The following is a 14458-nucleotide window of genomic DNA, read 5'->3' as shown; positions in this document are numbered from 1 at the left end:
GCATGGCTTCTGGTGAGGTGGGTGGAAGCCTGCCTGAGCTGAGAGGGGCAATCTGCAGCCTCAGGGAGGAAAGCATATGTTTCTTGCAAAACTGGGAGTCAGCTGTGTGCTGAGTGTCCCTCTTGTGAGGGACAGCTTGGGCGTTTATTCCACAAATCAAGAAATACTTAATTTTTACCAACACTCAGGAGTGAGCTGGGCGGCTAATGAGCTGCGCACCCCTTGCAAACCGCTGGTTTGTAAACCCCCGGGCTGTCTGTACGCTGGGGGCCGTGGGTGCGCAGGACTGTGCAGCGTCACTCGGGGTCATTGCACCCAGCGCCAGTGATCACGCCGCTCCCCTCTCTGCATGTCCCCTTAGCAGCGGAAGCGCCTGATCTCGGCCACCCCGCTGGGGCACTGGCTGGCCAGGCATGTGCCCCGAGTCCCCTTCCTCCAGCAGAAAGGGAGGGGGAAGGGGATGGCTGCTCAGACTTTTTGCCAACAGAGTCCCTCAAGTAGAGCAAAAGCCTCAAGCTATGGAAGACTGGGCACCTTCATGGGGGAGGAAGCGCAGGGTGCTGGCGTGGCTGGGGCGTTTTTGGGACTGCACCCTCTCTGCTGCTGCTGGCCCTGTGGGTGCCTGCGTGCACAGGAGCACTCTGCAATTCTGCATCTGCTGACCCTGGCTGCTGAGGGTGTGGGGTGAGAGGGGATAAAACAGGAACTAATCCTAATGCTTTACAAATTCTGAAAGAGAAGTTAAATCCCAGCCTTCTTACTCTGCCTTGGTGAGGGTGGGTTAAACACGTTGAGGTAACAGGAAGAAAGGGGGCATCTAAACAGAGTGTCATAGTGTTGGTCTTGTGCACCTGTCTCAAATTAGTACAATGTACCCTTAGTTTATTAAATGATCTAGGTAATCCAAACTTCCTGTGTTCATCTGCATCAGCATAAGGTTTTTAAAAAAATCAAAGTTAAGGCTGTTGGAGGACGGAAGGGGAGCAGCTGCAAGCCAACCTGCTGCCTCAGCCTGCTCCACTCTGGTACAGCGGGAACATGTTGGTCTTGGGTCTCCTCCCTGCACCTCTTCCGCATCTGTGGCCATATGATACACAACTTGGTAGAGATGAATTGACACCACCATAGTTAATATGATTGCAGATAAATGCATGGGTGCTTTTGGTGGCATACAGCATATTCATGCGCAGATATAAGCCTTGCAGCCGCTGGCATCCATAACCACTGTAGCTCTTTGCCTTCCATGGAGTCATGCTGACCTTGCATGAAATAGCATTGCTCTCTGATATGGGTAAAGTGATCAAAGAAAACTTGTGGACAAGCTCCTCAAAAAACATCGGGAAGCTCGAGGAGGTCTCCATGTCACAAGCATATCCTGGCCACAATGTGTACAACAGTGTTGGATGCTGAGGTTCACTGGGTGTAGGCCAGACAAAATTAATGTCTGACGTAAAGCAGCCACCTCATGTTGCATACTAATGCATTAATTGGCAGGGTCTGGCTTTGAATGTGTGGTCCATCCAACTCTGTATCAGATTTCAATTTCTGTTTTCTGGGTGTAATTCCTAAGCCCTTCCCTAAGGAGCAAGCTCAGCTCACCTAACTCCAGCCCTAGAAGCAGGGAGTGATATCCCCACATCTCGCCGTATCATGCATTAGTCCCATTACTTCACTTTTGCGTGTTCTCGCTTCCTGCTTCTCCTGGGTCCCTGCGGCGCTGAGCTGAGCTGGAAGAGATGCTGAGAGAGCTGGGTGGATAGAGGGGCAGCTGATGAGAAGAGAGCAGGAGGGACCAGCTATTCCGGCAAAGGCTTTTCCTTTGCAGTTTGTTTTGGAAAATGTGAGTTTGGGGGAACTTGCGTCTCTGTTACCCCAGAGCTGCTCCCTGGGCAGTAGCTGAGGCAAAACATTTCTGGAATAAGTCCTCCTCCTTTCTCGTCCTGCATAATGCTGCAGCGCCTTGGGAGAAAAATATCAGCTTTTCTGTGGGTGGGGGGCAGGACTGAGAGCAAATGGCGGGAAGCTCTTGGCTTGTGAGCTCTGATAGACTGCATTTATCCAGCTTTTTTGGGCCGCTGTGTATCCCAAACCCCAGCTTCTCTGGGGCCCTGTTTGTTCCCCCAGCTACTACCTGGGCACTTCTGTGGCTGGGAGTTTTCTGGGTTTTCTGTGGCAGAGCCTTTCTAAGCTCTGCTCGTGTGAAGTGCAGGATGGATGCCCCAGTGCTGCAATATGGGGCAGCCTGGGACTTCCCCCCCCTTGCGTCCTATGTGTCTTTCAAGGTGTGGTTGGAGCTGCCGACAGTGCTGCTGGGGGACAGGGAGAGCATTTTCTGCAGTCGCCTTCTCTTCTGGGTGCTCCCGTCTCTGCCCCAACCTGCCCCCAGCAGTGTTCCTTCTTGGTGGACTGGATGTTGTGACCACCGTATCTAGGAAATCATCAGGCATCGCGGAGCTGAGCCTGGCTCCTCCCGGCCAGCAGCTCAACCTGCTGAACCTCCTTCCCCTTTTCCCCACAGGGGCCAATGCAGCTGGTGTTGGCGGTGTTGCCCCATCCCTGGGGCAACGCCTATTCCGGGGCACCTGCTGGGCAAGAGACCTTGAGGCGGCGGGTGGCCTGCAATTCCCCACCTCTTTGGAAAGCACCTAAATTCTTTCTGAGAGAAAAAAATGAATAGTACGTAGCAGAAATAGTACTTTAAATCCACTTCTGTAATTCCAAAGATAAAACCCAGACCTCTTTCAAAATACTCTGTGTGGGAAGGGGTAATACTTGGAAGCCCTTGTTCAGCCCCCCATTTCAGTGTGCATTTTATTCCTCAGCTATTCACTGGAAGAGCTCCATGCCTGAAACTTTATTAACACTGAATCATTTATGTCTGTTACAAAGGAAGAAATTGCTACTGCACTGCCTCAAGAATCAAAGAAAAGGGAACATCTGCTCTAAACTTCTTGCATCCGATTATTGCTTGCTATGCATTATTACTTACTGGAGTAATGTGACTAAATTAAAGCTTTTTTCTTGTGCCTGCTTTTATGCATTGCTTTGGTACAAAATGTGTGGCTTGCTTAAAATCAACCTACAGCTAAAACTATGTCCGCATAGAGCTGAGCCCACATGTACTTTGATGCAATTAAGGGCACAATTGGAGCATTCTGAAAGATTGCCTTTAAAAGGCCTTTTGTTCACCCCCCCCATAGGGGCTGGGTGTACAAGCACGTGAAAATGCAACATTAAGGAAAAAACCCTTGGTGAAGAATTCTGTAGACAGAGTGATGTTTTCTGTAGCTCAGCAGCTGTCTGTATTCAAAGGCAAGGGAATGACTCGTGTTGCAAGGGCGATGATAGTTTTCATAGGAATCCCCCGCATCACAAGAATGTTTCTAACCAAGCAGGAAAATCCCACCAGAAACATTCCAGGGCTTTGAACCCCCAAGCTGCCAAAACCTGCAAGCCACTGAAGCCAGCACGCAAGCCACTTTGCAGACAACAGCAGCAAATCCATCTACTTCTGCAGGAGGCAGAGAGAGTTAGTGGTTCTTTTTCTTTTCCTTCCTTTCTGAAGTGCATGAAGTCTTACCAACGAGCTTAATTGATTGAAAAAAGATCTGGAAAATAAAGCTCAAACTTGCATGCCTAGAAGCCTACCAGCATCACGTGCATAGCAAAGGCCACATATCTCACAAAATACCACCACATTTCACAAATGAGGTTTAAGAGCTCCAATTGAATAGAGCTTTCTCTGTGAAATATCTTTATGGATCTACAAAGCAGTTAAACCCTCCTTGGGAAAAAAATGCGTACATCTCTTGCAGTGCAGCGGCAGCAGTGTAACTACCACTGAGGCCTCATTAATAAGGTTTCTCCCCTATCGGTAGAAGGAAAAAATAAATCCTCATCACAGAAAAGAAACTTAAACTACTAAATTCTGACTGTTTGCTTTTAAATCCTACATATATATAAAACCTGTGTGATAGGATCCATCCCTTAAAGAAGGCCAGAGCACTGTTACTTAAAGCCAGTAATGACAATACAGCACCTAAATAAACTCGGTAAGACCCTTTTCTATCAATAATTTTGTTACTGACATAGTGCAGGATTGATTTTTGTGGTCTGTGTTATAGCAGCTTTTAATTATAAGACAATTTGGGTACCACATGCAGTAGGAAAATAGGGCAGTTGCAAACCCTGCAGTGTTCCTTTGTACATACTATTATGGTTGTTTTTTCTCCTTAAAGAAAGAAAAATAGTATTCCTCTGTTTTCAGTGTTTTTTAAAGCTTTTATTCCTTGAGCATTTTTCAGGTCCCAAGAAGATGGTTGCATTGCTTCTGCTCAACAGTTTGCCTTCACACCCACAAATATTTCCAGCTTTTTATTACCAGCGTGTAGTGTTGCACTGTCTTTTCACATCTCCCATATTGTTATAATTATATTTGGGGAATGGAGATGGATGGTGTGTTGAGTGTGTGTTTTTGTTTCCCCACAGCCCCCACTCATGGCTGTTTTCTATAATTTGATCAATAGAAGGCAGTTGTACAAACAGTAGTTTTTAATTTCCAGTTCTCGGTTTCAAGTTTCTCGTGAAAATGTAAAAGGTTTTTTCTTAAATCATACAGCACAATTTTATCTGCTTTGCCTGAGACATCTCATGACGTTTGATTCCCTCTCCCTCCTGTGAAACCGTGGTGCCGACCCTCCCGGGCTGCCTGGTCCCTCTGGAAACACACACCTGCCATCCCAAAGGCTCGAGGAAGTGACTGCCCCTTGATAAATGTTCCCAAATAAACCTCAAAGGGCAGGTGTTGCCACTGAGGTGGAGAAAGGTCTGGAAACTTGGCTGGGGTTGGGTGAAACGAGCTGTGCCCCGGCCCCAACCTGGGGCTGGGCTTGTGAACCAAAAGTGGGAGATGACCTTAAAGCGGTGGTCTCAAGGAGGTGAGTGAAAGGACCCTTTCCCAGCACCAGTGGGGGTGTTCAGGGGCCACCTTGCCGAGCTGTGCATGGCCCTGGAGGTGGTTGGGTGCCTGCTGAGCCCCATCCTGCAGCACCCACTGACCAGCTCATGGCAAAAGCAGGCGCTCGACATGCCCAGCATGCACCGAGCTGCTAAAGCCTCTGCACATCTGCTTCCTTCCTGCCACAACAGATGGTGGCTACAGCCGGGAAATGCAGCCAGCATTTGGCATCGGCTGGGCTCCATGGTTGGGGGGAGGAGGAGGAGGCACCAGGGCAAGGGTTTGAACGCAGTGATGTCTTTTCAAGGGAGATGCCTCTGCTGCTTCTCTCGACTAGCTTTGCTCCAGGCAAGAACAGGAATGAAAATCTATGCTGCAAATATAAAGGGACTGGGGGAGAGCTGTGACCGCTCACTTCTTGAGCTGGGCAAAAGCCCACTTTCTCTTTTACTCCTCAGCAGACGTGGTGCAGCATTACAGCTGGCACGGCAGACCACCGCAGAGCCCTCCTCCCGGGGGTCAGCAGCTCCCCGGGGACAGCCAGCTGAAAGCTGAAGTGCTGCCGTGCGGTCGGGAAGTGTTTCTATTTCTGCTTTTAGCTGAGCAAACTGAAGTCGCACAGAAGACGTGTGTTAGAGCAGAGGATGAAACCAAGTCACTTGCCCTAACAACTGCTGATGCCGTTCTGGTGCCAGACCTCCTCCTTGCTTCTTGGTCTCAATGAGAGTAAAATGGGGAAGCGATGCTGCGTGACTGCGCTGGTTTCAGTTCAGCACGTGTAGAACTGGCTGTAGCTGCACACAGCAGCCTTTGCAGCTAGATATTGCCTGTCTTAGCCTTCAGATGGGCCTTAGTGAAGTCAAAGGGACTATTCAGATGAAAAAGGAGAGCAAGAACTGGCCACTGACCTTACCTTAAACTTACATTGTTGCTGTGTAGTAGGTTGCGTTGGTTTTTTCCTCTGGTAATTTTTCTTCTACCCCAAGCAGCGCTTTAGAAGGACCGTATTTGCATTTAACCATATCTTCGTCTTATAGCTGTGGGGCCATTTCAGTTGGCTTCTCTGTGTTGCTTTGGTTTGTGCACTTTTAATCTGTTTTACTCATTAGCTCTTAACCTGCGTTTTTCTATTTAAATGAATTTCTACGGAAAATGTCAGGAGGCCGGAGAGCTCTCTCTTATGTCATGTTGTGATTTGATACGGAAGTAGCATGCACCTTGCTTTAAAGACTGGCCAAGGTTAAAATCAATGATATGATCTATTTGTTTATGTGAAAATGCCACTATTAGACAATCATGAAATTTGCTGTGAAAGGCATTTTTTTACTGTGAACTTTACACCTTTTCACATATTTCAGTAAATGCCCAATAAAAGCACAACAAATCTAATGCTGTAAGAGCATGTATAGAGGCTTTGCACTACAGGGTTTGCAGCTGCATAATTTTCGTGCTGCACGTGGTACCCAGCCTCTCTGTGGTGCTAAGGGCTGCCTTTTGGGACCTCCCCACGCCTGGAAAAACCCATCTCCCCTGCAGCATGTGATGCCCGAGCACACCCTTCTGCTGGCTGCCCACCCCCATGCAGTGCTTGAGGGAGAGAAGAAAATAACAACCATGAAAAAGACGGGTGGCTGATGCCCAAAGGCATCTGGGAAGGGAGCGGAGCAAAGACTGAGGGGAGGAAGGGGGTGAGGGCTGTGCTGCTCTGGCCGCAGGGCAGGGCTGTGAGGAGGGGTGTGTGGCACGCTGGTGTCAGCCCACTTCACATTACAGGTAAGCGTGGAATTTGTGAACGAAACTACATTGGGGGAGAAGACAAGCTTTGTGTTAGCAGCTGCTTGTACCGAAATAGGTGATAGCCTTTAAACTTGAATTTAACAGGGAAACATTAAACTGTATGTTTATGCCTTACTCATCTTCTCCTATAAAACCCAATTCAAATAGCAGAAATGGGAACAAAAAAGCCCAGATAAATTAAGGCTGAACTAAGCTGGAAATAACTTGCCTGTTAGACTTTCTGTAACATCACATCTGTGATACCAGGAACGTTGCAGGATGCCTCAGTGAGGGGGAGGATGTGATTGTCCGTGTACAGGCAGGGAGATGGCAGGGACAACCTCACAGCCCCTGTTTCTGCTAGAGCCACTTCATGTCTGGTCCTTCCTGACTGGCACAACTGCTTCTGCTGAAACTTCCCACAGACAAAGACACAGTGTCCCCTCCAGTGCCAGGTGGAAGAGTAGTCTCCCTTGAACAAGATTATAAGTCAAACCCCAAATCTTAAATGCCACGTAAGAACCCAATGTGACTGCTCACAGGCTTCACCTGCTGAGCTGAGAACTAGCACGTTGCAGGGTGGGATGTGCTAGGCAGGTGTGCCGTATGGATGGGGACATCCTGCTGCAGAGCAAAGGAGTTTGGCCTATGGCACAAGCCGTGCCATAATGTTTGCCCTTACGGCCAGAGGCTGGGTCCCAGGCTGCTTTCTGTGTTTTCTGTCCCTGGCTTCTCTTTCTTTTGCAGGAGGAAGCCTACCCCTTGAAGGCAAAATGCAGGGCCCTCTTCTCTTGCCCACACCAGGTTGCAGTCCTGTCTTGCTTTCTCCACTGCATCGCTAACCCTGATTTATAACTGTGTACAGAAGAGCAGAACCAGCCTTCCTAGCTGGTTACAGTAATTGTCTAGATCAGTCCTATGTTTATATGATTTTTGATCATTTTTGTCCTTAACCTGAATGATGATGCAGTGCTGCTGCCTGAGTCAATAGTTAAAGCAGCCTTTTGGACACCAGACTAGAGAAGCAGCAGTAAGTGCTGCCGAGGAGGTGGCTGGTACACAGATCCTGTACATTGGGCTTTATCTCCCTGTCTGATGCCCTGTTTGGGATCCAGGTGGAAAGTCCTCCCATGGACAACTCCATAGTGCCGAAAGAGAAATATGCAGCTGCTGTTTCAAGGGGATGGATATGAGCTGACCTGCAGCTGGGCAAAAATGTCCTGGCAAATTATGTCTCAGTGAATGGTCTTCCTGCCGGGCCATGGAGAGGCAGCAGAAACAAACTGCTGTCCCAGCAAGTGCTGCTCAGACTCGGCAACCTGGTCCCAGCCTGTCTCCTCCTCTTCTCGCTGTGGTGTTTAGCTCAGCACGTGCTCAGAAATGCCTCTGAGCAGGGACAGAGCCCACTGCAAGCAGGAAAAATGGAGCTGAGCTCCTCTGAAACGAAGGTTTGCAGGGAAGAGCTGAAGAGGCAACGTGAGCATAGGAGGAAGCTCTCAGCATCAGAGGGCTGAAGGATTGAGAGGTTTTGCTCCGTTAAGAGGAAGGTGAAAAAAGCTAATGAGAAAAGGAGCAAATGTTCTGGGAAGAGACCAGTAGTGTATGGGAGGAGAAAGGCAGCAGCAGGGAGAAGGTCAGGGCAAGGAAGATTGATGATGCGGAAGGAGGAAGATGCAAATTACTAAAGAGCAAAGAAAAATATGTATCCCTGTGGTAGATGGACACAGGTGACTGAGGAGGAGGCAAAACTCTATTGTGCTTTCTCTGCTCTAACAGGAGGACGTGGCTGCTATATCTCCTGCTCAGACAACATCCTTGGAGCTGCCCACCTGATCTTCAGGAGGTACCGATCCTGAGCTTGTACTGTGGGACACCACGGTGCTGAAAAGAATTAAGTGCATAAAATTGTGATACAAGACAAACAGACACTTATCCCTGTGTAGGAAAGAGAATAGTGTTTAAATATTTAATCATGCTTTGGTTTACAACAATTTAATGGTGTTAAAGCATCTAATACATGCTTAGAAAAAAGTAAGCATTTTAAAGCTATGGATTATTCTGGTTGATTTCCCCCCCACCCCCCAGATAAAAGTAACTATTTGACAACAGGCTCTCTCAAACAATTCAGCCCATGATACTCTCATTACAAGCTAACGTATTCTGTCACACGTCTGAACCAAACCACTAAGAAAGTAATAAGAGATCATTCATAGATGCACGCTGGTAGCTAATAGCATCCTCACTTACCTTCTAAACACTGAGCACAGTTAAAATAAATCCAGGATGTATACATGCGGAAAACTTGATTGCAGTTGCATTGGAGATGAACCAAAACCGGAAGCATTCAGAATTGCTAACGTAAAATCCAAATAATGACCTATAATAGATGTCAGCCTGAGAGAACACCACCTCCCCTGTAATCATCTTAAAGGGACTTTGTCAATGTCTTCAGGGCCCACGCCCCAGTATATATATGTAAGTCTGTCCAAATAGATGTACTATACAACTGAGTGCTGAAGCTAGTGAGGCCCTCTGAGGCCTCAGGAGCTGTCTGTTGTTTCCTTTTCTAGACACGTCTGGGCTTCAGCCCCTGTTGTTTTACTGGAGAAATATGTCAATGCATCTACTGGATAGGAAGAGTACAGTGGAAAGCCAGGTGAAGGTGGATGTGCCGCTCTGTTCCTCTACTGAGGCTGTCAAGGCTTCCAGGGCCCATTTAAACAGGGAAATATTTTGGAGATCCATTTTTAAAAATTACTTTTAAATAATTTAAAAAAAAAAAACCACAGGTGAAGAATGGCCTGTTTACACCTTGCAGATTTCTTAGGCTGTGGTAGATGCTTCAAGTTGCTGGCATTTTGGAAACTAGCCCTTCAAGCTTGTCATGCTTGACCTGTGATGGCTTCTTTGCACAGGGCAGCAGCGTGGACACACTGTGAGTGCGTTACGTGGGTACACCCCAGGTGGCCAGGCAAAAATAAGAGAGCTGTCACAAGTTCTGCAGTGCATGGAAATGGTGATTTTATGGATAATACTATATGGTGATTTATTAAAAGCTGTGATCCTCCAGCAGCTTTTACTATATCATCAAAAACCAACACTCTTGTATAGTACATTAAGCTGGGTAATTCTGTTGGTTCTTCACTAGGACTGGCAAAAGTATATTTAAGGTAACTTCATGTGGGCTGGTGAGCTGAAAATGTCATGAGTCTAAACAGATCATCAAGAGGGGGGGGAAGCCACCTGGTCAACACAGCGTGGATGTTTTGCAGGGCAAGGGAATCTGGTATGGAAGGGATAAATCCAGATGTGCTACATCAGTTAGAGCTGGTGGGTTATATGCCTGGACTGACTCTACTTTCAGCGCCAGTGAAAACAGTGGCAGAATTTGTCTCTCTGGGTTTAATGATTAGGACAGGTAATTAGAGCTCATTGGTTCCCACTGCTGCTCAGCTATTGACTCGCTGTGGGATGCTGGGGTTGTAGCTTGACCTTTTTTATGCCCTAATTTTCCCTTCAATAGTACGGGAATACTAGCTGTTTTGTTGAGGTGTTGTGATGCTCAGTTAATGAGGGAACATGCCAAATGCATTAAATCCAGTGAAAACAGCATCCAGAGCACAGTGTTATTAGGATGTATACAAGTCTGCATTTTGGGGAAACATTTAGATTTCACCTCTTAATATCTTTTGCAAATGGAACTTGCAAAAAAGCAGGGCAAGCACTGCTAACACAGCTTTGCCACACACTGTCAAGTGCTTATAAACTCTATTTATAGCTACAGTTAAAGATTCAGATATGCAAGTACTCCATTAAAAGACCACATTAATGAGCCCTTAGAGAAAATATCTCACAAAGCCTTTTGAGCTCGTAACTGCTCTGTGCAGGGCTTCTTGCTTGTTAACATTCATAAAATATAAATACTGTGTACTAAACACCAGCACTTTGTGGATTGCCGTGACTTATCTCACCATCAGCAATGTAACTTATGCACATGGAGAGGCAGCAGCTTCAGTGGGGCAGCAGAGCTCCGCTGCAGGCTGTCAGTCTGCACCGCCGCCTTATCTGGGGGCCTTTCCTTCCAGTTCAAAGCCAAGTGTCAGATTGACTCGCAGGTCACTATCTGTGAGTATAATTTCAGAGAGAACAATCAAACCTATTAGCTGAGAGTGGCAGAGCTGGGTCTTCTTGCAGCTGCAGCTCCAGAGCGTGGCAGGTATTCAGAGCAAAGTCTAATAGATAAAAGTCACAGGAGATTTTTTTTTTTTCCCTTTGACATAAGCTAGCTGATGAGAAGTGTCATTTGAGAGAGAAAATGTTGCTATATTTGATTTGTCATTATTTCCCCATTGTCCTTTCCTGTCTGCGATTATGCAGTTCCCATTTTCTCATTCTTTCCACTCACGGAATACTGTACTTTAGGTTGTGACGGATGCTCTCGCTTAAACATTTTTGATATGTTTTATCTGCAATTGCTTTATCAAGTCTGCATTGTGTAAACAAAGATCACTTGAGCCCATTTAAGAATAATTCTCCATAACCTTTAATACTACATTTCCATCCATCCACAAGTCGCAAAGTGCTTGAGCACTGGAGAAGACCATTTCTGGTTTCTTATCTGTCTCTCCGCAAGCTGAAGAAATTGAGGTAGCGAAAGACGAAGTGACTTGTTGGATGCTATTTGCTGGCGCTTGTTACCAACCAATCTATGTCCTTTTCTTTGTGCTTTTGGTCCCGTGGTCTTTCAAACAGAAGGTGCCCTCCTGGAAGGAACACTTCTGTTCCTGAAATGAAAAATAAGGCCAGAAGGCTTTAAAAAGCTTCAGGGCAGTTCTTACTGTTCAAATGTGTCATTGATTTCAATAGTGCGTTAGCAGGCTTGTTAAGCAGGATCTAGAGTGCTTAGCTTTATTTTACGGTGGTGAGTACCTGATTGTACAACATATTAGCATCTTGCTGTAACAGCAAACTGGTTAGTGCCATAAACTGCCTGGTGCTGTGCCTGCTGCGTGATTACGGAGTGCCTGATAAAGCAGGGTCATTCGCAGTCAATTGGCGATGTAGGCGAAGGTGTGGCTGTGGCACCACGAAGGACTGCCTTCCTCCTGCTCCCCTCATTAATTTCCCTTTATCTGCCTCGGTCTGTCTGTCGGCAGAGCGTTGCTGTCTGTCTCGCGTCCTGTGCGTGAGCGCCTGCTGAATTTCTCACCCTGAGCACTGCTGCATTTCTGTCCACCTGTGGGCGAGACTTGGATGTCACCTGTGCCAATAACCTGGGAGACAGCAAGGAAAATCCCACGGGCCGAGGGGTGGCCTGCTGCACAGGGAGACCTGGGTGGGCTTCCCCTGGTCTGGCTTGGGGAGCCGGCGCTGAGTGCAGTGAGCTGGTGGTCCTGGTCTCAGGGTGGTCAACGGGGATGGAGTCTGTGCATCAGGTGGCCAGATGGACCTCTCTTTATTAGGATGAGGTGAATCTCTTTCGTGACTCCCCTGGCTGTGCAGACTGATCTCCACTAACTAAACGGGGAGCATGATCCCTGGTTTCCAGGTTCCTATTCAAACGTGTGACAATCTTGTGGTATGGAACAGCTTTAACAGCAAAGATCGAGAGAAATTCAGTTCAGAGCACCTGTATCGCATGTCCCCCATGTGCTGTCAGATAAACCCCTCGTGGAGCTGCGGATGAGAAAGGGTACAGCCTGTTCCTGGTGGCTGACTTAAGGGTTTTGGTCAGCCACAGGTGGCCTGCAGCCCTGAACAGGAGCATCTGCAGCCATGGCCAGGGTGGGCTTCCCCGTCGGGCTGTGTTGGTGGAGAGCATGCATCCTTGGGGAGCAAAGGCTGGGGAAACGGTGGAGGGTTGGGGGGGTCTTGGGTTTTGTAACCCACCATCTCAGCATGGACAGGGGTTTTGTGTCTGGGCAGAAATGGCTCTGTGGGGTTTCAGCAGGGGAAGCATTAGGATACGTGAGTCTTAGGGTCTTCCAGGATCAGCTGGCATGGAGCAGGGGGCTAGGGGCTTACAACAGCCGCTGCCTCTTACATCCACTGGGGATTGAGTATTTAGGAGGTTTTTGCATCTGTGTAGGACGCAAATTCCCACTATTGAGGAATTAAATACTTTAAACCACTACAAAGCAAACAGGTCATATCCATGTCCTCTATGCTCTAGGTGGTGTGGGAGAATAAAGAAAGCTGAAAAAACCCCTGCTGTCAGAGTCCAGGGGCTGCCTTGCTGGAAGTGATGCTGGCTGCAAGCTGGCCCAGCCTTCAGCTGTATTAATTAAGTACATATACATTAAGCTTCTGTGTGAGAGCAAAGGGGAAGACAAGAGGGAATTATATGGGCATGAGGAATGAACAAAATGGTGCTGGTGGACGCAGGACCTGTGTATAGATGAAAGGGGCTGGAAAATGTTAGAAAATGGGAAGCTTCTGAAAGGAAAGCAGTTGGGCTTCTGAAAAAAAGGAATAATTTAAAGAATCAGAAACCTGTTTTTATTTTCAGCTGTATTAGAGTTAGGCACTTAAGTGCATTCACTAATGTGGATCTTAACTTCTGTACCTTGGTTTCCCTCTCCATAAAACTTAAATAATAACACTTTCTTTACTCACAGGGTAGTGTGAAAACAAGCTCATTCATATCTGGGAAGCACTCATATGCTATATGGGAACTATAGCAAAGACTATGATTTTACAGTTAAAGCTGTGGGCTTGCATTGTGGCACTTGGCATCTGCCCAGATGCATCATGCAGAAGGGCTGGCAGAGGAGGATACGAAAACACAGGCCAAATCTAATGAGTTCTGAAATCAGGAACTTGTGACTCCCCAGAATTAGAAGTGCAAAAGCTTTGAACTCACAGAAAACAGAGAGGCATACATATTCTTAAATGTGAAGAGGTAGGATACAGTAGGGAAATACTCAAAGGTATAGTCCATGGAGTTCAAGAAATCTGTATACCATTGAAAAATAAATCTACTTGGAGTAGAAATGACCAGGGAAATACAAAGAGCAATAAAGAGAGAAGAATATGAGACCTATAAATCACCAGGGTCAGCACGGCAGGAATGGGTACAAGAGCCTATTGTGGAAGAAGAGTGCAAGAAAATGATCCAAAAATCTGAGACAGGAAAAGAAGATGGGAAAAGATGTGAAAACAATAAAAGTGTTTATAAATTTGGTATATAGGAAGCAAAAGGTTACTCGGGGAGACAGCCATCACCTTTCTGAGCAACAGGGAGGCTACCTGACAAAAAGGGGGATATTGCCAGGAAAGTGAATTACTATTTGTACCTCAGTATTCAGCAGGGAGACATGAAAGTCTGTCATAGTTTCTATACATTTTCGAAGGACAGAAAATGAACAATCATTAACTGTAAAGGCTACCAGATAATTAAGCAATTGAATAAATCCACCAAAATAAAGAATAATTGAAGAGGGTTGTTTACTCCTCAGATTTATTTTAAAAAATAAATGCCAAGGAATGAAATCAGCAGGGGAACTTAAGCTGGCTATGGGAGAGGTATCTGGGAAATTAGGAATAGACATCGTTGCATCCCAAACTTTTAAAGGAGAATAATGGGGGAAGAAGTGTCTAAGAGGTCCAGGGAGCACTCAAGACAGCTAGTTATCCTTACTAGTAAGACACAACTGTCTTTCTTTTACTTCATTTTACAACTGTCTTTTACTTCATTAATTAAAAGAAGAAAAAGAGGGAGTTAAG

Source organism: Gavia stellata, chromosome 2 (assembly GCF_030936135.1).
Source record: "Gavia stellata isolate bGavSte3 chromosome 2, bGavSte3.hap2, whole genome shotgun sequence".
In the NCBI taxonomy this organism is placed as follows: Eukaryota; Metazoa; Chordata; class Aves; order Gaviiformes; family Gaviidae; genus Gavia; species Gavia stellata.
The sequence above is the reverse complement of the archived record's forward strand: the minus strand, read 5'-3'. Positions refer to the sequence as shown.